Raw genomic sequence first — 25,245 nt, forward strand, 5'->3', positions numbered from 1 at the left:
TTGAAGATGTTCGAAAGGTTTTCCAATAGTCGGTTGATGGGCAGGTAACCGAAATGATAAATGAGTGAATGAATACCGCGATCGAGGAGGCATTAGAAGCTAGAAACATTCATCCTCATGGTGAAGGGGGTGATGGTAACAGTGGGAATGGAAGGCAGAACTTCCACTACAAGAATTTCAAGGATGCTCAACGCCCAATGTTTAATGGGGTGCGAGATCCTTTAAAAAGTACATGTTGGATCTCCGATATTGAGGGAGCTTTCCGCACCGCGGAATGTCCTCCCGAGAAGAAGGCGAGGTATGGTTCTAGTATGTTGCGGGAGGAAGCTAAGTTGTGGTGGGACAATAAAATCAACTTATATGGTGAAGAGCAATGCATGAGTTTGACGTGGGAGGAGTTTAAGAAGGAATTTTTCAAAGAATACCGAACTTCTTCCGATCTTGATAGAATCTGGGACGAGTTGCACAATTTGCAACAAGGTTCAATGGACTTGGTTACTCTCAAGTCTACCTTCTTAGCAAAGACTCGTTTTTGCCCGGAATATGTTGGTGATGATCACAAGCTAATGAAGGATTTTTACCGTACTTTGAATGATGAGTTCACGGGTAAGATTAGTCGGGGTATGGCTAAGTCATTTGAAGAGTTATTTGAATTGGCTCGGTGTTTTGAGTCGGAGGTTTCAAGGAAAAGTGATTTCTCTTTTTCTAAGAGAAAGTTTGAAGGTTCTAGTCATTCTAACGTTTCTAAGAAGAAAAACAAGAAGGGTTCCGAAAGTGCGAATAGTGTGAAGAAGGGTGGTTTTGGGAACTTTGTCCCTATTTGCTACAATTGTGGGGTACGTGGACATATGGTTCGAGATTGTCCGAAGCCAACTTCAACAAACAAGCTCACTTGTTTTAATTGCAACAAAGAAGGACACCGAAAGTCGGATTATCCCGATTTACGAAACGATAATGCTAAGCGTCTAAAGAAAGCGGCGGGTACAGCTAGGGGTCGCAACTATTTGATGACGAATGATGAAGCCAAGCAATCCAACGAGGTGGTCTCAAGTACTTTTATGGTTAACTCTAATCCGGCAAGGATTCTATTTGATAGCGGTGCAAATCTGTCGTTTGTGTCTCCAAAATTTGTGCCTAAACTTAATAGATCGTTAGCTAAGTTAAGTCATCCGGTAGAAGTCAAAATAGCGGACGGCAAGACGGTGCTAGTGGTTGATGTGTGTAAGAATTGTGATATTGTTTTTGGTGCCAAGAACTTTAAAATTGATCTCATTCCGATGACCTTGGGCTATTTTGATATCGTTGTTGGTATGGATTGGCTCGATCGAAATAGAGCCGATATCGCATGCCATGAAAAATCTATTCGTGTGAAGACCTCAAATGGGGGAGAGTTAATTATTCATGGTGATAAACGAAGAAGACTTGTGCCAGTATGTTCTTTTGCACGGGCACATCGTTTTCTTGTTAGTGGTGGAATGACTTTTCTTGCCCATGTTGTTGATACTCATGATGAGCCACCACCTATTCATGAAATTCTGGTGGTTAGTGAATTCGAAGACGTTTTTCCGGACGAGTTACCGGGTGTCCCGGCGGAAAGACAAGTTGAATTTCTCATTGAGTTGGTTCCGGGAGCTACTCCCATTGCTAAAACTCCTTATCGTTTAGCGCCGACAGGAATGCAATAGTTGTTAAATCAAACCCAAGAGTTGCTTGAAAAGGGTTTCATTCGACCGAGTGCTTCGCCATGGGGCGCTCCAGTTTTATTCGTGAAGAAGAAGGATGGTAGTATGCGGATGTGCATCGATTATCGGGAGTTGAATAAAGTGACGATCAAGAATCGTTATCCATTGCCTCGGATTGATGATTTGTTTGACCAACTCCAAGGTGCTACGAATTTCTCAAAGATTGACCTACGGCCCGGCTATCACCAAATGCGGGTCCGTGAGGAAGACATTGAGAAAACGGCTTTTCGAACGCGTTATGGGCATTTTGAGTTTGTAGTTATGCCTTTCGGTCTTACGAATGCATCGGCGACATTCATGGATCTTATGAACTGAGTGTGCCAACCTATGTTGGACAAGTCCGTAATTGTGTTCATTGACGACATACTTGTCTATTCGAAGAGTATGAAAGAACATGAACTTCATTTGCGGTGTGTGTTAAAGACGTTGCGGAAGGAGAAGTTGTATGCTAAATTCTCCAAATGTGAATTTTGTCTAAGGGAAGTTCAATTCCTTGGCCATATTGTGAACGAAAATGGTATTCAAGTAGATCCGGGGAAGATAGAGACGGTGAAGAGTTGGAGACGACCGACTACGCCTACAGAAATCTGAAGTTTTCTCGAATTGGCCGGTTATTATCGTCGGTTTATCCAAGACTTTTCTAAGATCGCTTCTTCATTGATGAAATTGACGAGGAAGAACGCGAGGTTTATTTGGGAGAACGAGCAAGAAATTGCTTTCCAATTGCTAAAAGAGAAATTGTGTCAAGCTTCGGTGTTAATGTTGCCGGAAGGTGTGGAAGACATGACGGTGTATTGTGATGCCTCTCTAAATGGGCTCGGGTGTGTTCTAATGCAAAGAGGTAAAGTCATCGCTTACGCCTCTCGACAATTAAAGGAACACGAGACGAGATATCTGACTTATGATCTTGGGTTGGCGGCGGTTGTGCATGCATTGAAAATTTGGCGCCATTACTTGTATGGTGCCAAGAGTATGATTTATTCGGATCATAAGAGTTTGAAACATCTCTTTAACCAAAGATATTTGAATTATCGTCAACGTAGGTGGATGGATGTGGTAAAATATTTTGATTGTGAAATACTTTATCATCCGGGCAAGGAGAATGTGGTCGTGGATGCCTTAAGTCGAAAGAGTCATCACCCGGCGTTACGATTGGGATTGTTACGTATGATTATTACTAACGATTTTCTTGAAAGACTTGGTGTGATTCAAATAGAGGCTTATGTTCACAACAAGCATGCGGAACGAATAGTGGGGCAATCGGAGTTCATTACTATGGGCTCGCGTGGTTTGTTGTCTTTTCACGGAAGGGTGTGGGTGCCTAAGATGGGTGATTATCGACAAGTGCTACTTGATGAAGCACATAAGTCAAAGTATTCCATTCATCAGGGCGTGACGAAAATGTATCTTGATTTAAGAAAAGAGTATTGGTGGCCGGGCATGAAGCGTGATGTTGTAAAGTATGTTGAGCAATGCGTCATGTGCTTGCAAGTTAAAGCCGAGCACCAAAAGCCGTATGGTAATTTGTAACCGTTAGAAATCCCGAAGTGGTAATGGGAGCACATTACCATGGATTTCATCACAAAGTTACCTAAAACGGCGAGAACCCAATTTGATTCGATTTGGGTGATAGTTGATCGATTGATGAAAAGTGCTTTGTTTCATCCCATTCGGGAAGCGATATCGTCAGAGACCTTGGCTAAATTGTTTATCAAGGAAGTTGATGTGTGTAGCGTGGTGTACGAAATAGTTATATATTTTTAATGCGGAATGCTACAAATTATGACAAGTTTTAATTATTTATTTATCGAGTGGGATATACCAAAACCTTGCTACAACACTATAGGCAGTGTACCTAGTCGCGGAGTAGTATAGTTTTTAGTAAGTCCGGTTCGTTTCACAGGGAGACGGGCTTATGAAACACTTATTTTTATATGAATATTTTTGTACAACAATATATAATAATATATAAAAGTGGGGTTTTACCGTTTAATGACCGGTTTGTCGATTTTATATTTTAAGTCACAATTAAAATCTAATACAAAATTTAAATGACGATAATTAAAGTGCGTAAAATAAATAAAATAAAATAATTATTATGCTTATTTAAACTTCCATAATCATGATATTGGCGTATCGATTTTAATTTAGTTCAATGGGTTAATTGTCCTTTGTCCTGGATTATTCAATATGTCCGTCTGGTTTTTGTCCATAACAGTCCATCAGTCATAAATATAAAGTGCGAGTGTCCTCGTTAAATTATTATTATACCCGAAGTTAAATATTCCAACTAATTGGGGATTCGAATTGTAACAAGGTTTTAATACTTTGTTTAATGAATACACCAGGTTATCGACTGCGTGTAAACCAAGGTTTTACTACTTTGTTAACAATTACACCAATTACCCTTGAATGTAATCCACCCCTGTTTTAATTATTCTAGTGGCTATTAATCCATTCCCGTGTCCGGTTAAATGAACGATTATTCGTACATATAAATACCCCGCCCATCGTGTCCGATTGAGTGTATATGGTAATTTATAGGGACGCCCAATTGTAAATCTTTATATTAACATTAACAAACTTTCATTTAGTTAAACAAATATAAAGCCCATTAATAGCCCATAGTCTAATTTCCACAAGTGTCGTTCTTTTGTCCAAACCCCAATTATGGTACAAAGTCCAATTACCCAATTTTAGTAATTAGCCCAACATCATGATTACTTCGGCTCAAATAAGCATAATAATAACTTAGTTACGAGACATTAATTTAAAAAGGAGAACATAACTTACATTGAGTATTTATCGCGTAGTGTTACACGGACAGAATTTCGACTTCAAAAACCCGTAAAATAACCTTTACATAACCCGAACTAATCTAATATAACACTAATCTATACTATATATATATATATATATTACATTATTCTTACAGAGTATTATTATGTATTTGTGTGTGTGGTGGTAAAAACGAACGAAAAACTGGCAATTTATAGAATGTGAGCTGATTCTGATCCTCATGCGACTCGCATGGGTTTATGCCTATTTGCCATGCGACTCGCATGGCCACGCTGGACAGCTCACATATCTTTTGTCTTCTTGTTCGTCGACATATTTATTAAATATATATAAAATATAAATAATTTTAATAATTATTTATATATTATATTATATTTATGTGCATAGTAGACTAGATATTTTTGGTCCATTGCGTCGGGCGTTTCTTCTTGGCTCGGGTCCCGGTTCCGGATTTTCGGACGTCCTTGCGTACTATTTTATATCGTGTACTTTGCGTTTCGTAACTTGTACTCTTGTTATTTTTAGACGTTCCTCATCAATAATTTGAACCATTTTAATTGTATCTTGTACATTTGAGCATTTTGGACCTTTCCGTCTTCAAATCTCGTTTTCGCCTTTTGTCTTCGCACTTATTTAATATAAACGAATATTACTTGAATATGGAACAATTACAACTAAAATCTTGTCATTTCGGAAGGATATTGATACTAAATATATGTTCATTTAGAGCACTATCAAATATCCCCACACTTGAACGTTGCTTGTCCTCAAGCAATACAGTCTTGAAATAAAAACATACGAATCACTTCTTTATTCTTCACACTTTGTACATCAGTGATTTTGATACGGCGGTATAAACAATGATAGTAACGATGGAACCATGGTTAAAGGTGGGTGTGTCTTTTATAGTTGCCTCGGGTTTAGGTCAACGACACTGGCAATCAAATAGCCGATTTACTTTCGGTTTCCAAAGCAAAGTGCACATTTGAAAGGCGGTTTACAGTCCCACATGACTATAAAAATTTAGATCCTTAAGGAAATTGGATCTTTATGAAAACATTTGATCTTTTGAAAATTCATTCTAGCTTTTACCCTAGACAAGTTTTCTGATTTGACCCACCATCGGTGTTGCAAAATATATTTGTGGATCAATATTTTGGCTAAAAACTTTTAGGTTCGTGTAATCCACTGCTATCCCGGTATCGGAAAGCACACATCCAGTTTACTTGTTCCGTATATTACCTTTCGGTAAACTACCGTCCGGTTGTAAAGGAAAGCGATGAACAAGAAACTGTTAAGGCAATGTCTAATGACATGCATTTGTTCATGGTCTAATTAACGTGTCGGATGCTAGAACTATCCTTGGTATGAGCAATAGTAAAGATCATCCTTTGATTTTTCGGTCTGGCATAAGGTCCTGTCTCTGACCATGCTATGCAACCACCGTTCTTACGGTTGACACCCGATTTGGTTCAGGTGACCTAATGAATTCTAGGTGAATTCCTAGGATTTTACGTTCAATGGTAATGAACGCATTGAAAATGGGTTTTCAGAAAACAAATCGGTTTGTATTTTTGATCAAAATATTTTCTCGTTCAAGCTCGAGTTTAAATATCATCGAATTCCATGAGTTTGTAATTCTCAATCTTTAAGGTCAATCTCAAGGATTGAGTAATATCAGGCTTAAAAGCTGATTTTTAATCTTTTAAGGAGATTATCCTTTCTGGGGATCTGATTCATTAGTCTTATCAAGCTAATTTGCACGGTGCCCCCCATTGTACGAGATAAATCCTTCTCATGGTTAGGATAAATCTGACCACTTGGCGACCCTGTTTGATGCTGAGGTCCGTGGATTTCCAGCCGATTTTAGTGATGACTTTTCTAGATTTTTCGTCAACCTACAGCTGGTCTGGACGACAACTTCATGACCTAAATCAAGAAGCGCGTGTCTTTTTCGGAAGACTTTACTTCCTTTTAATGATGGAATTGATTCATCGTGTAGATCCATCTTTCATTACAGTAAATCGGGTAAAACAGTTAATTTAGTCCAAAACAAAAACACCTGCAATAACTTTACAGAAACATATGATAGATAGTTCTTAATTGAATGACTTGGTATATTCTCCCCACACTTAGTTTCTTTCTTTGCCTTTTTATTCTCCTTTATTCCATTCTTAAATGAATTCAAGCATTTTGGGTTGTTTCTCAATTTATGTCCTTTTCGAGGTAACGATAATTTCGGTATTAACACCTAGTTTTCATCGTTCATAAATATATATAAACATGATTTTGACTTCATTTAATTGAAAATTTTTCAAATTTTCACAAAATTTGGCAAATAAACTAAGTGTAAACCCGAGAGAATTTATAACCCTTCCCCACACTTGAGATCATGCAATGCCCTCATTTGCATGAAATCAGACTATAATTATAAATTCATGAGGGTGATTAGTGTAGAAAAGTGATTAAGAATACCTAGTTTGTACTTACAAAGCTCGTCGAATGATAGATGGCGCGCCTCATCGTTCATTCCTTCTTATTTTATCACACATGTTTTTCTTCAAAAATGGTTGCTTTTTTGAACAGTTTGCTAATCTTTGAAAATGCGTCTTTTACCCTAACTTATCATGCATGTTTATTAACGAGTTATGCACTAACCCGAACCCCTAATTTAACGTTAAGTGGGGTTAGACTTCCCTACACTTTAGCTGACGATATGTGAAGTCGGTGGAATAAGTTCCTCGAATTAAAATAGTGAGCCAGTTATTTATATCTCGGGTGGTGTATAATATATCAATGGGTTTAAAGTTTAGACTCACCCGTTGATCGTCACTACTTAATTCTTTTTTAAGTGTAGCTTTTAGTAAATGGATATGTCTCTTTTCTGGTTCTTGGTCTAATGGATCGTTATACACTGACATACATATTCCTATAGGGTGGTCAATTCCTAACATTTCCTTCCGTTCATTCTCGGGATCAAAGTTTTCACCTCTATTACCCATTTGGGTAAAATTTGAGGTGTCATTATCTATTACAGTTCTTAGTTCATCTTCGGTAGATGATTTGTCTATTGAGAATATTGGGTTGGAAGGTTGTGGAATGGTGAATTTCGGGATCGAAGTAGATTCTTCTTCATTAATGGTACTTATCGGTCCCACCACTTTGGTCTCGGGGGTAAAATTTTCAACGTTATCGTTTTCCCAAGAGTACCAATTTGTCACCCTTACTTCTTCTTCATCCATTGGTGGATCGATGATTTCGTCGGTAGAGGCTAATGTGTCGATATGTTGTGAAATTGGTAAAACTGAATAAAAAGTATCATCGGGATAGTTGGTGATTTCGGAGCTCTCGAATTCATCAAAATTCGGTGATTTGAGATTTTCTTGAACAATACTCCTCAGATCACTAGGTGTGTAGTCTGATAGAGTTTCAGCTTGCCGGTTTACAAACTCGCTCATTTGTTCATTTTGAGCATCGAGTTCTTCGAGTTTGATTTTCATATGATCTAAAGAATTTTCGGACACGTAATTTTCCTCGTCTTCTGGTTGTTGAGTTTGGATATATTCTTGGGAATAATCCCAGTTTGAATTGCGTTCTTCATAATCGTTCCATGCAGGTTGTGTGGGTGCGTAATTTTTCATAGGAACGTAATAGTAACATTCCCATGTTGAGTGATAATCTCCACAGATTTCACAACCAGTTATTGTTTCATCATTCGTGATCCAAGATTGACCGAACGAATTGTCATCAACACTCGTTTGAGAGTATTGATTTAATTGATTTTGGATATCAAAAAGGGTTTCCATAGCCTTGTTTTCAAAATTTTCCATTTTATTGCGATGGCCAAATTTTAGCTACAATGTGGTGCATTTACTAATTATCCTATTAGTTATAAAAATAGAAAAACTTATATAAGTTGTCCAATTAATAGACTTTTCTGCTTTTGCCCACGTTTCGAATAGCCAAAAGATGCAGCAGGGAGCCAGAACCCTTTAAATCGGAAGCTCACAACTCAGCCACTAACAAATCCAACTATTACTACGAAGCAGAAAATTGTCAACGTCCATTAATTTAACCACTTAAATAATTTTTCTTTCTGTTTGAGATATTAGATAAGAAATAGAGAAAATTTCTAAGTCCTAAAAACTAGAGTGTCGAGAAAATAGAAAGAAATAGATTGCGCGTCGAAAAGTGTCGAAAAATAAAAAGGTAGAAAAATAGACGTCGAAAAATAAAAGTAAGAAAGTCGTACGAAAAATGGCGTCGCAAAATTCTAAAGCACCTAAATCTTAGTCTAAGGAATAAGTACTTAAGGGATTTTACGGCAAACCTAAAAATCTAGAAATATAAAAATAAACTACGGCAAAATCTATATTTAAAACTAAGTACGAACGACAAAATACAAATATTACGCTAAACGACTAAAAGATACAAAATATAAAAATATATAAAAAGTTGAGAAAAAGAATAATTTTTATAAAAAAAAATATTATTTTTATATTATTATTTATTAAAGATATTAATTTATATATTAGTAAAACTAATTAAAAGTAAAATACAAATTAATTAAGAATTAAAACTAATTAATATTAAATTAATAAACTAATTAGGGTTTATATTAATAATAATAAATAAAATACCGTATTTAATGCGAAAGTAGGGTTGTATGTGGCCCTGTCAGACCCCTCATGCGACTCGCATGGGGTTCAGGCTAAGGGTCATGCGAGTCGCATGACCTCCAGAGCCGGTTCAAATGAGGGGGGTCAAATGACAGGCTCAACCGTATTATTTATATTTATTTATATTTTCTGTTTTAAATATTAAATAAAATATATATATAATTTAAATAAAAACTTAATATTTTTATAAAACTAAAAATAGAAATATTTGATAATTTTATAAATAAAAATCTTAAAATTATATAAAAATATATATATATTTTTTTTTTCGGTTTTAATTTTTTAAATTTTTAGATTTTTAAATTTTTAAATTTTTAGGATTTTATATTGTTTTTCTAAAAATAATAAATATATATATACAAAAATGAAAAATAGATAGTTTCGCCGACTCCCCGGCAGCGGCGCCAAAAACTTGATGTGCAGCGGGGTGTATATAAAATAGTTTATATTTTACTAGGAAAAACTATTAAATACGATACAATTTTACACAAGATATTTATTTATTTATAGAATGGATATACTTAAACCTTGCTACAACACTATAGGCAGTGTACCTAGTCGCTGAGTAGTATAGTTTTTAGTAAGTCCGGTTCGTTTCACAGGGAGACGGGCTTATGAAACACTTATTTTTATATGAATATTTTTGTACAACAATATATAATAATATATAAAAGTGGGGTTTTACCGTTTAATGACCGGTTTGTCGATTTTATATTTTAAGTCACAATTAAAATCTAATACAAAATTTAAATGACGATAATTAAAGTGCGTAAAATAAATAAAATAAAATAATTATTATGCTTATTTAAACTTCCATAATCATGATATTGGCGTATCGATTTTAATTTAGTTCAATGGGTTAATTGTCCTTTGTCCTGGATTATTCAATATGTCCGTCTGGTTTTTGTCCATAACAGTCCATCAGTCATAAATATAAAGTGCGAGTGTCCTCGTCAAATTATTATTATACCCGAAGTTAAATATTCCAACTAATTGGGGATTCGAATTGTAACAAGGTTTTAATACTTTGTTTAATGAATACACCAGGTTATCGACTGCGTGTAAACCAAGGTTTTACTACTTTGTTAACAATTACACCAATTACCCTTGAATGTAATCCACCCCTGTTTTAATTATTCTAGTGGCTATTAATCCATTCCCGTGTCCGGTTAAATGAACGATTATTCGTACATATAAATACCCCGCCCATCGTGTCCGATTGAGTGTATATGGTAATTTATAGGGACGCCCAATTGTAAATCTTTATATTAACATTAACAAACTTTCATTTAGTTAAACAAATATAAAGCCCATTAATAGCCCATAGTCTAATTTCCACAAGTGTCGTTCTTTTGTCCAAACCCCAATTATGGTACAAAGTCCAATTACCCAATTTTAGTAATTAGCCCAACATCATGATTACTTCGGCTCAAATAAGCATAATAATAACTTAGTTACGAGACATTAATTTAAAAAGGAGAACATAACTTACATTGAGTATTTATCGCGTAGTGTTACACGGACAGAATTTCGACTTCAAAAACCCGTAAAATAACCTTTACATAACCCGAACTAATCTAATATAACACTAATCTATACTATATATATATATATATTACATTATTCTTACAGAGTATTATTATGTATTTGTGTGTGTGGTGGTAAAAACGAACGAAAAACTGGCAATTTATAGAATGTGAGCTGATTCTGATCCTCATGCGACTCGCATGGGTTTATGCCTATTTGCCATGCGACTCGCATGGCCACGCTGGACAGCTCACATATCTTTTGTCTTCTTGTTCGTCGACATATTTATTAAATATATATAAAATATAAATAATTTTAATAATTATTTATATATTATATTATATTTATGTGCATAGTAGACTAGATATTTTTGGTCCATTGCGTCGGGCGTTTCTTCTTGGCTCGGGTCCCGGTTCCGGATTTTCGGACGTCCTTGCGTACTATTTTATATCGTGTACTTTGCGTTTCGTAACTTGTACTCTTGTTATTTTTAGACGTTCCTCATCAATAATTTGAACCATTTTAATTGTATCTTGTACATTTGAGCATTTTGGACCTTTCCGTCTTCAAATCTCGTTTTCGCCTTTTGTCTTCGCACTTATTTAATATAAACGAATATTACTTGAATATGGAACAATTACAACTAAAATCTTGTCATTTCGGAAGGATATTGATACTAAATATATGTTCATTTAGAGCACTATCAGAAGTAGTCGCTCGACATGGGGTTCCTATATCTATTATTTCGGTTCGAGATACCCGTTTTACATCTCGGTTTTGGGAAAAGTTTCATGACGATATGGGTACACAATTAAAATTGAGCACGGCGTATCATCCTCAAACGGACGGTCAAACCGAACGTACGAATCAAACATTAGAGGATATGTTACGGGGGTGTATTATTGATTTCGGTGGTAGTTGGGACGAGCACTTACCTTTGGGGGAATTCTCGTACAATAATAGTTATCATACTAGTATCGGGATGCCACCGTATGAGATGCTTTATGGTCGAAGATGTCGAACTCCAATTTGTTGGGGTGAAGTGGGACAAAAGGAAATCGGGAGTACCGATTTGGTTTTAGAGACGAATAGCAAGATTGATGTGATTCAGGATCATTTGAGAAAGGCACAAGATAGACAAAAGTTGTATGCCGATAAACGTAGGCGAATGATCGAATTCCAAGAGGGCGACATGGTGATGCTTAAGGTTTCGCGATGGAAAGGCATTATACGGTTTATAAAACGGGGAAAGTTAGCTCCTCAGTTTATTGGGCCATTTAAGGTCTTAGCTAGTGTTGGTGAAGTCGCATATCGTTTGGAATTACCCGAAGAACTTGCGGGGATCTATAATACATTTCATGTTTCCCATCTCCGTAAGTGTCTTGCGGATGATTCTTCGTGGGTGTCTTTAGACGAAATTGAACTAAACAACAAGCTAGAGTATATTGAGGAGCCGGTTGCCATACTTGATGAACAAGTGAAAAGATTGAGAAATAAAGAGGTGAGAACTTTTAAATTTCAATGGCGGCGTAGTATTAGTTCCGAGTTTACTTGGGAGCCCGAAGAGTTTGTTCTTGTGTATCTTCCTGCTTGTCATGCGGCTTGGATTGCGAGGTCGCAATCCGGTTCAAGTGGGGGAGAGTTGTATGATCCAGTTTTTCCCTGTTATGTTGGTCGCCGTCCAACAGGGCTGGACGCCATCCTGTTTTGAAGGCTGGACGCCGTCCAGAAATCTGAACACCGTCCAGATGACCTGATCAGCCAGCTTTGTGTTTTTAGATATTTTAAAGTGGGTATTTTGGTAATTTCACTTGGGGAACGACTTAAAGGCCCAAGATCAGTTGGTGGAGCCTCATTCACTCCACTTTCAACTACCTTATCTCCTTCCATTAAAATCTAGAGAGAGAGTAAGATTCTAGAGTAAGAGAGCTCAAATCAAGGGAGAAGAAGGTCGAATCGGGTCTTGGTGCGAGTTCTAAAGTTGTTCATCTCATCACTAGCTACGTTTTGATTGTGTTGGTAAGTCTTAACCTCGATTTCTTTACTTTAATTAGTTTAAGGGTTAGGGTTTGGGTTATGTTGCACATAAAACCCATTTGATAGTGATTTGGGGGTTTTGGGTAAGTTTGGGTCATGAAGACCCAAAAGATGACTAACCTAGGGTTTTGAAATGTTAAAGTGTGTAAATGGGTCTTAAAGGCTTAGTAAATCACTAGCACACTTATAGTTAATGTTAGTGGGTGTCATTTGGGTTGTGGGTGACCCAAATGGGCGTGTTGACCTTGAAATGGGTCAAATGGGTCTTGGGCGACCTAGGTTGTTAAATGCATATGAGAACACACTAAGCTTGTGATTTTAAAGTGTTTAAGACCATATTTGACTAGTGCTAGGGTTTTGTTGGTGTTGACCCAAATATTGGGGTTAAGGATGCAAATGGGTCGGAATTTCACCTTGGGTCAAAATGGCACTAGAATGGTGAGTGAGTTGGTGGACCAACTTAAGTAGTGATTGATTATTGTGCTAAATGTAATAGGTACATTACATTGAAGTTGCAAGCTTAGTTATCTTTCACAAAAGACTTTGAGGTGAGTGGAATAATTATATATGTATGTATATGATTTATTTACTTGTGGGGTAAGGGTTTAAAGTTCGTTGTTGATGATACAGTACCCTAGAGTATATTGTGGTGTTGATGAGGGTTTAAAGTTCATTGTTGACGATACCTCATATGTGGGTTTAAAGTTCGTTGTTAACGATACCACATTAATATAAATGTATGGAATTTAAGTTTGATGTTGACGATGCCATACGACTATGGTAGTAACGTTGGATGAGGGTTTAAAGTTCGTTGTTGACGATACCTCATATATGGGTTTAAAGTTCGGTGTTGACGATACCACATTAATATAGGCGAATGGGTTTTAAGTTCGATGTTGACGATACCATTCGTTGGGCTAGCCTTAAGATCTTGAGTACTATGGATGTTGTGAACATCAATGTTATATATTCATGTTGTAGCATATTGTATTGTTGTGTTAAATGCTATTATTATACTAGCGTTGTTTTCGTGGTTTTAGCGATATACATTTTAAAGGTATGCTAATTTTGTAGCTAGTATGCATGCGAATTTGGCATAAGTGTTTCAAGTAAGTAAGTTATATATGTATATGTGTAATTATTTCATTCACTAAGCTTTAGCTTACCCTCTCGTTGTTTACCTTTTTAGGCTCCGGCGTGGACAAAGGCAAAGGTATTCGGTTGGATTAGTGGTCTCCCGCTTATTTTGTTGGGGGACGCTTTTGGGTTAGCTTTTGGAAGTTCGGCCAAGATTTGGGTAGTTTAACCCCAAACACCATGCTCTAGTGTCGTTTGGAAATTAAACTTGTATTGGTCGAAACTTGTATTTTTGATCGAAACGCGTAAGACGGGTCGCTGTGGGCCCGATGTTGTAAAACTTGTTTTGATGATGGAAACCTTTTATTTTATTATATTGTGATATGTTGTAAAAAGGTTTTCGTTTAAAAGTGCCGGGAAGCGGGATTTCCGCTCACGTGAGTTGGACCCGGGGACAGCAGCTGCCAGGCAATCTGGACGCCGTCCAGATATGCTGGACGCCATCCCGGTCTTAAGTGCTGGACGCCGTCCAGAAATCTGGACGCCGTCCAAATGGGCAGGTCCAGAATTTTTTTTTTTTTGGGCGTGTTTTTGGTTTAACGAAGTCGGGTTGTTACAATAAATAAGGACCATTTTAATTCATTTTTACTCCACATTTTCTTAAACTAAAAACACACACTTGAATGCTCTCATATCATACTTCAATCTCAGCAAATTTCCTCTTCATAATCAAGGTAAAATACTTCTCAAAATCCTTGTTCAAATCCTTGTATAGTTGCTATCTTATCATGCTTATAAAACTTGTAAAAACTAGAACTTGTTTTGTTGAACACCAAGCTTGTTTGAAAACTAAGTTAATCCTTCTAACTTAACTTCAATAACACTTATTTATATGTATTATGATATTATATTAAGTTAATATAAGAACTTATAACTTGTACATATGAAGAACACCTTGAAACTTAACATATATCGTTTAATCTTTATTCGGTAAAAAGCTGGCTGTTTTGGGTTGGGAATTAAAAACCTATCTTAGACTTTGAGTTAGAGGCTAAGACTAGAAATATATTAATATATGTATATAAGACTTCTAGTATTTTTTCATGATTTTAGACAAAGTGGACGTATTTTATCAAAAATCATATATTGGGTGAATGCCGGGATTTTTCCAAATCTGTCCACCGACACAAAAAGAGGGTAAAGCTCTAAAAATTACCACTTGGGCTGAACTTATCGAATTGTTTTTGTAAGATTTACTTCTTAAGGAATCCATAGCAATTTGATTCACTTTAAACGGAGTTTTAATGAATATTTGGCGAGCAAAACAAAATTTGCTAAAATTAATGTTGTATGGACGAAATTTATATTATAAAAACTATATTTACCATATCCTTGCTAACGTTTCCTATATCCTATATATATTTGGACATGTTATCATTATTATAGCAAAATATTATAATCTTGGTTAATTCCGAGATTGTATATATAATAATAATCTTGGTACGTTCCATGACAATACGTGCACAATACGTTTTGATAAATCCTAAGTCAACACGTCTCTGGATTGATGCAAGACAATACGTACACAATACGCCGTGGGGTAATTCTAAGATTATATATATATACCGATTATTAGACTGTTGGACTTTTCGGACTACTAACAAAGGACTACTAACAATGAACTACTAACATAAAATGTTAAAAATTATTATACAAGTATTATATGAACTTGCTATATTAATTTTGTTCACATGTATTATTATCTGAATCGTTATTATTTTTATAGGTTCGTGAATCCAAGGACGACGACCATATTTTTAATAAGTTGAAAACTTATTATTAATATACTTTTACAACCGTGAGTATATAGTTCCATTTTTAAACTCTGCAAATATTTTTGGGCTGAGAATACATGCGCTGTTTTATAACTGTTTTACGAAATGGACACAAGTACTAAAAACATGTTCTACGTTGAGTTGTACCACTTTGCATATTTTTCCCTAATAGCTTGGTAACTAATATTTATATGTTGTAAAAACATGTAAGCGCGAATCCTATTGATAGATCTATCGGTTTTGACAACCCCAACTGGGCTAGTCGCTCTAGTATCGTAAACGGTTGCATAGTACTTCATTTTACTACACTTGGTACAGTGTAGGGAGATTTCATAATAAAGGGAATATGCCACATTAATGGTTAAGTATGGTTACCGAAGCGCTCAACAACTTATACAATACTTTTATACACTTGCGAGTGTACATATATTTATAACTATGAAATCTTGTGGTCTATATTTATATCGATGCCAAACCTATATATCTCACCAACCTTTGTGTTGACTGTTTAAGCATGTTTATTCTCAGGTCCTTAAGAAAGTCTTCTGCTGTTGCATTATCTGAGCAAGCTGTGCATGGAGTCTCATGCTTTTGTTTAAATGAAATGTTAGATTCAATAAAATCTTTGTCATGTATTATATTCGACTGTTATGTCACGTGTGTAGTATTTGGAAACCGATGTATTATGGGGATTATTTCTTAAATAATCACCCATTGTTTAAAACATGCATTATGTATAATAATAGTGTGCTTTTTATGAAACGAATGCAATATTTTCTAAAACATGTCATATAGAGGTCAAATACCTCCCTAAGGACCAATTGATAACGTACCACGTTTATAGTAATATGGACGAGTCGTTTCAATTTGCACCCGTAACAATGGTAGCTAGTCATTATTACGCGAGGACATCGCATTAACTTGCTAGTACAACATCTATCTCGCTTGATGATTGCAAATACAACACAAAACAAGTAGCGCAAGGTTAGTTCACCTAAACCTAGGCACTAACCAAACCCGGTCCGACCCGTCTCCTACAAGTCCCGCATACAACGCATACATAATAAAGTCTAAGTCTAGGCACCTATCTCAAGTCGCCTAAATCCCTTAGACTATGCTCTGATACCACTTGAAACAACCCAACCCGTATACAACCCGTATACAACCCGACAAATTTTTTTCTAAAATAGTAAACCATTTACGCGCCATTCAAATGGTCACATGATGTAAACCATTTCTTACAACCCGTTTAAATATACAACAAGTTTAATATTTACAAAAAGGCACGAAGGCCTTTATTCAAATGTAATACAAGTTCGACCAATTAAAATGATAGTTTTAATCCAAACAACACTTGAGCATGGTTTGGGCTAAACTACCCAAAACACTAAGTTGACATCCAAAAGCTTCGTCTAGCAACCAACATGGGAATATCTAATCCCCGGCAACCCCTTTCCCCTTCTCCATAATCATACCTAAAAATGTAAACAACGAGAGGGGTAAGCAAAATGCTTAGTGAATGCAATAATTATACATATACACATATAACCTACTTACTTGCAATCACTTACACATTTACCGCATGCATGCTAGCAATATAATTAGCATACCATCGCAAAGTATAACGCTAAACCTCTGACAACACAAGCTAGTATAACAATAGCATATTACATGAACAATATAATATGCTACACTACAACACACAACCATGGTTAACCAATAGTACAAAGGAATGGTACTCGCATTTCCCATCGGTATTCATAACAACCATAAGAGTACTTAACACGTCGTACACTAACCCCACAGTTGGCATCTTAACACGTCGATACTTCACCCCTGGTGGTGCCTTAACACGTCGACACTTCACCCGTCATACTTCTCGGAGTGGTGTCTTAACACGTCGACACTTTACCCCCGAGTGGTGTCTTAACACGTTGACACTTCACTCGTCACATGAGATGTGGTGTCTTAACACGTCGACACCTCGCACCTCACGCTACATAAATAAATACATTATATACGCACACATATAATTATTCCACTCACCTTATCGCCTAGGTGACGATTACATAATCTGCAAGCTTTGAGGTAAAGTACCTAATACATTAAGTACACATTCAATACACAAACTCGTTGGACTAAACACTAACAATTAACTCATGTGCATTTAGTGACTAAATTGCATTAAATGACTCATTTATACTAAAACCGCCCATTTAAGGTCAAAACCACCCTAAATCACTAAATGCTAGTGATTAAGGTCCAACAATACCAACTAACATAAACTTAGGGTATTTCATACCCATCTTACTCAACTAGGTCAACCATTACCCATTTGACCCACTTTAACATCAAGACTTATAATTTGGTCAAACTTGAACCCATTAACATTCTTTTACTAACACACAAGCGTATTAGTGATTTAACAACACCATTAACACTTACAAATACCAAAACACAAGACCAAACCCTAGATTACAAACCTTAGGATTTCCATACACCAAATTAACCCAAATTCACCCATTTAACCCCCAAATGGGTCTTACAAGCCTTAAATGAATAAACCCTAGCTATAAATTAATTAGAACTCAAACCACGGAGTTAAGACTTACCAACACTATCAAGACGTAGCTAGAGACATAGGGAACAACTTTAAAACTTGGACTCGGGCGAGATTTGGCCTTCCTCTTCCCCAAAGTGAGCTCTCTCACTCTAAAACTCAATCTCTCTCTCTAGAATTTAATTGGTGAAGGTGAAGGAGTGTTTAATGAGTTAGGATAAGGTTGTATCAGTTTTTAGACTCCTAAAACCGTTCACGAAGTAAAAAGACCAAATCACCCCAAAAGATGCCATTTAAAACGGGTTAAAATTGTCAATACAGCGACACTGTCGTGTTTCGCGACTCCCAGTCGCGTTACTCGACACTCAGGACGCGACACCCCTTATTTAAATGTGATAATTGGACAGGAGGGAGGGTTCTCCAGCCATCACGTTCCAGTGCACTTTGTCGCGTATCGCGACACGCTCAGACGCGACATGTTGCCCCAATACGTGATAAACGACCCGATCTTCCAATTTATAACATTTAAGCTATATACAATCGACCATGGTTAAAATATTAAACATTTATGAGATTAAGTACGCACCTTAAGTCATATACGAGGAAAACAGGATGTTACATATCAATAGGATTTGTCAGATTTTCACTTGAAGTATTATCGTCTTCAATATGATTAAAGATTTCATCCACGTTTGGATTTTCATATTGATCACCATCATCTTCATCAGTAGAAACCTCCTCATCATCACTTTCAATAACTGGTTCAGGATTCCCTTCATCAACAATCTCTACATCATTTGGTATAGCAGATAATGAAGACAATGTACTAACAATGACAAAGCCATCATCATCAGTTTCTTTAAGATAGAAATCACTTAAGTTCAAATCCTCATCAACTTGTCCGCCTTCAACCTCAGTTTGAGTTGTTTGCAAAATTGGAATAATCACTCGCTCAGACTCTACATTCTCAATCACATCATCACGAGTTTGTATTGTCTCAGATTCAACATTAACCATTTGAGCTTGTGAAGTTGAAGCAGACCTCGCACCACCACCCTGAGTAGAAATGTTCACCTTAATAAATTCTCCATCTACTCCTTTCTCCCCCTCATGGATATTTCGAGGATCAGAATCGTCATGTTCATCATCTCGGTGAGGACTTAATGGAGAAGAGCAGGAAGTAAGTGGATGCCTTATACGAGCACAAAACATAGCTGGGAGTGAAGTACGTCGAAGAACATCAATATTAACTTTAGAAAACATATGACTGAAGTATGCTTGCTCCAAAGCTTCATAATAATTTGATGAACTTGGAGGTGATGGTGGAAAAGTAACAAACGGAACAGCAGCATCATCTGATGTTGTCGGTGGAAGTGTGTGAGTTGCCGTGAGGGCACGTGAGGATAAAAGTGTGGTATTATTCATGTATGTAGGTTGATACATACTACTAGTCAGATTATCCCCTTCTGATGGAGGTTGGTTAACAACCGGAGTTGTAACCAGCGAAGACTCTTTCGGGTCACTCACCTCCATGATATATGGATTGATCGTGTCTCCAGCATTCGTTCAAACCCGATCAGAATTTGGATTCGCGAGGGTGTAAAACAATCAATCGGATTAATCTACTCGATGAGATCGAGTAATTAATATCTAATGTAATTGAACTTCGATGATGATCTGAATTCAATTGGAGATGAGTAAACTTGTAGCTGAGATTATTTTTGTAGCGACCCAACAAAATTGTCATTGACGGCGCCGTCTACTTAGGTCCCGTTATGTGACGACCCGGAGATTTCCGACCAAATTTAAACTAAATCTTTATATGTTTCCGATAAGATAAGCAAAGTCTGTAATATTGAGTTACAAAATTTTGAAACTATTTACATAAATTCATTTACCTTTGACCATCCTCGATGATTCACGAACGATTATGTGCAAATAAATATGTAAACATATATATACATAAATATAAATATATAAGTGTAAGTATAAAATATTAATAAGGTATACTTTAATCAATTGAAATTGAAAAAGTGGAATAACAAGATAATTACGTTATCGTTAGGATGAATATATATAAATAAATACATGATGTTATTATCTATATGAATATTTAAATGAAGAATTTCAAATAATAATTATTACATTATGACACTTATAAAATATATAAATTAAATGTTCATTAAATGTTACTTTATAGTATATATATACAATTAATAAATGTGATATAATTAATAAGTTGTAATATCAATATATTAAATGAAATCACAAGTTAAAATATAACTGATATATCAAAATTCTTACTATTACTTTCATTACTATTGTTAGAGTTTATATTAATATCAATATTTGTATCATTTATTATTATACATGAAACTTGATATATTTAATTGCTAATATTATTATTACCATTAACAAGGTCATAATTATTAGAGACAATTATAATTCTAAATATTATCATGATAAATACCAAAAACTATTTTTTTATTTAAATTTATTAACATCATTAATCTTATTACTTCTACTATAATTGATATTATTTTGATTATGTTGATATTATTACTAATTCTGTTTTCATTATTATTAGTATTTTATTATTACATATTTATCACAAGTAATAGTATTAGATAATAATAATACAAATTCAGTTAGCTGTCAATAGCTATCAATATCTAAATCTTTTATTTGTCTGTTGGATTGATTTACACCTATAGCAAATTGGTACAAATCAATTGAAAGTCCCTTTCTACTTTTATCTTTTTTTGTTGTTTATCTCTTATTGAGCGAATATAACATGTCTAGAATCAATGGACTATACATCAAACAATCGCTCAATGTTACTAACACATTCAATCGAATTCACATCCTCATCATCAATTATCAAGTACACCCTTCACCAATTAAAAAAAAAAAAACCCCACCTCTACAACTACCTTCAACCACCTTGACCTCCACCACCATAGTCACCATCGACACCTTCTTCACCCTATCACCACCGTTTACCAGACACCATTGTTACTCGATACTTTCTATCTTATACTTCAAGTTAACACCAAATTAAAACCCACTTGTTTCATTTACAAACCACCTTTGAACCTAGCATCTTCATCCACTTTTATGATACATGAAAAGCATCACCAAAACCCACTTATGAACGAGGATTCTTGATGCTGTTATGATTAGGATTCTGTCATGGACAACTAACCACAACCGGCTACTATAACAGAAGCATCTTCACTTTTCTTCTTCATGAAACCATAAACCATAATGAATCGCCACACACCTACTATATTTTTTTCTTTCTCTCATCATCGATACAACCCAAGAATCACCCCCAAACATCCCTTTTATGTATACTACTCGAACCCACTAATGTACGTTTTTGTTTTCACTTGCGAGAACTAAATCACTACAACCGCTACCTTCTATACTTTAGCAACTACTGCTACTGCTACGGTTATTTATCCTTATTGTTTGTATTTTTTTTCTTCTCACCGTCGCTATATTGCTACTATTACAGCTTTATTATGCTGTTTCTGTTTTAGAAATAGGAGTACGAATGATGAGGGAGTTGGTGATGAAAGGATAGATAATGATTTAGTAAATACTTATATAACTAAACCGATACCTCACTCGTTCCTTTTGATTACTAAATTCTCAAACTTTATTAAAGGAGTGGTATTCTTGTCTGTTAGATAATGATGAATATAAGTGACTGGGGACAACCATAATACTTTCTAATGTGGGCCGAATTCATCCAACAACCATCGAGTTTTTGGAGTTAATAGTGATAATAAGATTAGAGATAAAGGAGTTGGTTTAGGAATTCAAAACAGAAATTATGTAACAGTGGAATGGTGGGGATTGTTTGCGTTATACGAGAGGTCCCTTGTTCGAACCTCGGCCTAGGCGATTACATAGTTATTTTTTTTCTTTTTCTAAAAAGCTGGGCTGTTGGCAAGTGAAGTATTGGGCCGAGACATGGCCACTTACAGTTGGGCCGTAAATGAATTAATGTTTGGGCCGAAGAGAAAAGCGGATCAAATAAATATCGGGTATAATATAATTAAGAAATGAAGAAGATGGAGGAATGGTTTGGTGATGTGTTTGGGTAGACGAGGTTGCGAGTTCGAGCCTTGACTACGACTTTTTTTTTGAAAGCTCATTTGGAGGTAGTTAAATTATGATTATTACTCTTATTATTATTAGTTATTATTATTATTAGTAATATTTTTATTGATATTGTTATTATTAATATTATTATGACTAAAAGATAGTTAAAGTTGTGTAATATTAAGACAAATATGAATATGACTATGATCATGAATATAGTTAAAACCGAGAAGTATAATTATAAGTATGATTATGATTAAGTTAATATAAAGGTATGATTATGAAAATAAATATAACTAAGTCATGATTAAATTAATTATTATTATTACTATCACTATTATTAGTAATATTATTATCGTCATTCAGATTATTAGTATTATCATTAAACGTTATTAGTATTAACATTACAAACATTATTATTATTAGTACTATCTTTATCATTAATATTAAAATTATCATTATTATTATTATTAGTAACATATGTATTATCACAAAAATTAATAGTTTGTATTCATTAAAACTGTCATTATTAATATTATCGGTATTGTCTATATCATTATCATTAAAAATAATTCCATTTATGAAAGTAAAAGTTTTGAAGATATTATTAAGGTTATAAGTATATTTTAAACATATTAACTATATTTGTATAAATATTTATATATAACAAGCTAAGTATATTTATTAAAGTGCTAATCAATTATATATTAATATAACTATATAAATATTAAACATCTTGAATATTTACACAAACTGAATACATATAATATATATATATATATATATATATATATATATATATATATATATATATATATATATATATATATATATATATATATATATATATATATATATATATGTATATATATATTAAGATATAATATATAAACTTATTCGATTTCAATTATGTGTATTAATATATACACATATGATATAGGTTCGTGAATCCGAGGCCGACCCTGCATTGTTCAATATAGTCATATGTATTTTTACTACAAAATACATTAGGTGAGTTTCATGATCCCTTTTACTCTTTTCATTTTGGGCTGAGAATACATGCAAATGTTTTAATAACTGTTTTACAATATTTATATGCGTGAGTTTCATTACTCCTTTTTTAAAATGCTTTTGTAATATATATTTTTGGGACTGAGAATGCATGCGCTTTTATAAATGTTTTATGAAATAGACACAAGTAATCGAAACTACATTATATGGTTGAATGATTGAAATCGAATATGCCCCTTTTATTAAGTCTGGTAATCTAAGAATTAGGGAACAGACATCCTAATTGACGCGAACTCTAAAGATAGATCTATCGGGCCCAACAAGCCCCATCCAAAGTACCGGATACTTTAGTACTTCGAAATTTATATCATGTCCGAAGGAGGATCCCGGAATGATGGGGATATTCTTATATGCATAGTGTGAATGTCGGTTACCAGGTGTTCAATCCATATGAATGATATTTTTGTCTCTATGCATGGGACGTATGTTTATGAGAAATGAAAATATGAAATCTTGTGGTCTATTAAAATTATGAAATAATTATTTATGTTAAACTAATGAACTCACCAACCTTTTGGTTGACACTTTAAAGCATGTTTATTCTCAGGTACGAAAGAAATCTTCCGCTGTGCATTTGCTCATTCTATAAATATTACTTGGAGTCATTCATGGCATATTTCAAAAGACGTTGCATTCGAGTCGTTGAGTTCATCAAGATCATTATTAAGTCAATTATAGTAAGATATATTATGAAATGGTATGCATGTTGTCAACTTTTGATGAAATGAAAGATTGTCTTTTCAAAAACGAATGTAATGTTTGTAAAATGTATCATATAGAGGTCAAGTACCTCGCGATGTAATCAACTGTTGTGAATCGTTTATAATCGATATGGACTTCGTCCGGATGGATTATAACGGGACCTTTCAGTTGGTATCAGAGCGATGGTCTTAGTGAACCAGGTCTTGCATTAGTGTGTCTAACTGATAGTCGTTAGGATGCCTTAGTGAGTCTGGACTTCGACCGTGTCTGTATGTCAAAAGTTTTGCTTATCATTTTTGTCGAAAATCATCTGCTTATCATCCTTAGGAAATTACCTACTCATTATTCTTAGTCTAGACACATTTTACTGCATTGACTGCATGAATAGTGTGTAGACAAAATTCATATCTTAGCGTATCTGGCAATTCATATCTTAGCGTATCTGTTACTGTAGACCTTGCCTGATATCTCTCATAAATTTCTCCATAATTTAAGGGATCCTGGTACTATATATATCTATGCATATTATACATTGAGAATACATCCAACTATCAATTGCAGTCACTAAACTCTTCATACCAAAATCTTTCCTGAGATCGCGTAAGATGGCCTCTACGAATCGACCAAGTTCCTCTGACTCCGAAGACGGCATGACAGTAGCACACCAACCAATCAACTACCGTGATTACTGGAGAAAATGGTGGTGAGTTCGTGACATACTCACTCTATGGAGAAGGGAAGAAGGTACTCCATATCATGAACCGAATCTACCACCTAACCTTGGAGTACTGGACCCGCTCACCGGCGAACCCGTTCGCAACACCGTTTATACCCTTTTTGCAAGAATTTTTCATCTTAAGGCTACCATTAACGGAACTAGAGAAGATATACAACCTTTACCTCACACTGATAACCAACCAGGATTAGTAGAAGAAGTTAGAGAACTCCGAGCTCGAGTATTAACTTTAGAGAGCACGGTACACAATTTGCAAGCACCATCAGTATCACTAACACCAGTAACATCACCAGCCTCAGCACCAATGGCACCAGTACCACCAACAACCTAAGTTTCAACATCACACGCCTCAACATCTCATTCCATA

Source organism: Rutidosis leptorrhynchoides, chromosome 1 (genome assembly GCF_046630445.1).
Source record: "Rutidosis leptorrhynchoides isolate AG116_Rl617_1_P2 chromosome 1, CSIRO_AGI_Rlap_v1, whole genome shotgun sequence".
Taxonomy (NCBI): Eukaryota; Viridiplantae; Streptophyta; class Magnoliopsida; order Asterales; family Asteraceae; genus Rutidosis; species Rutidosis leptorrhynchoides.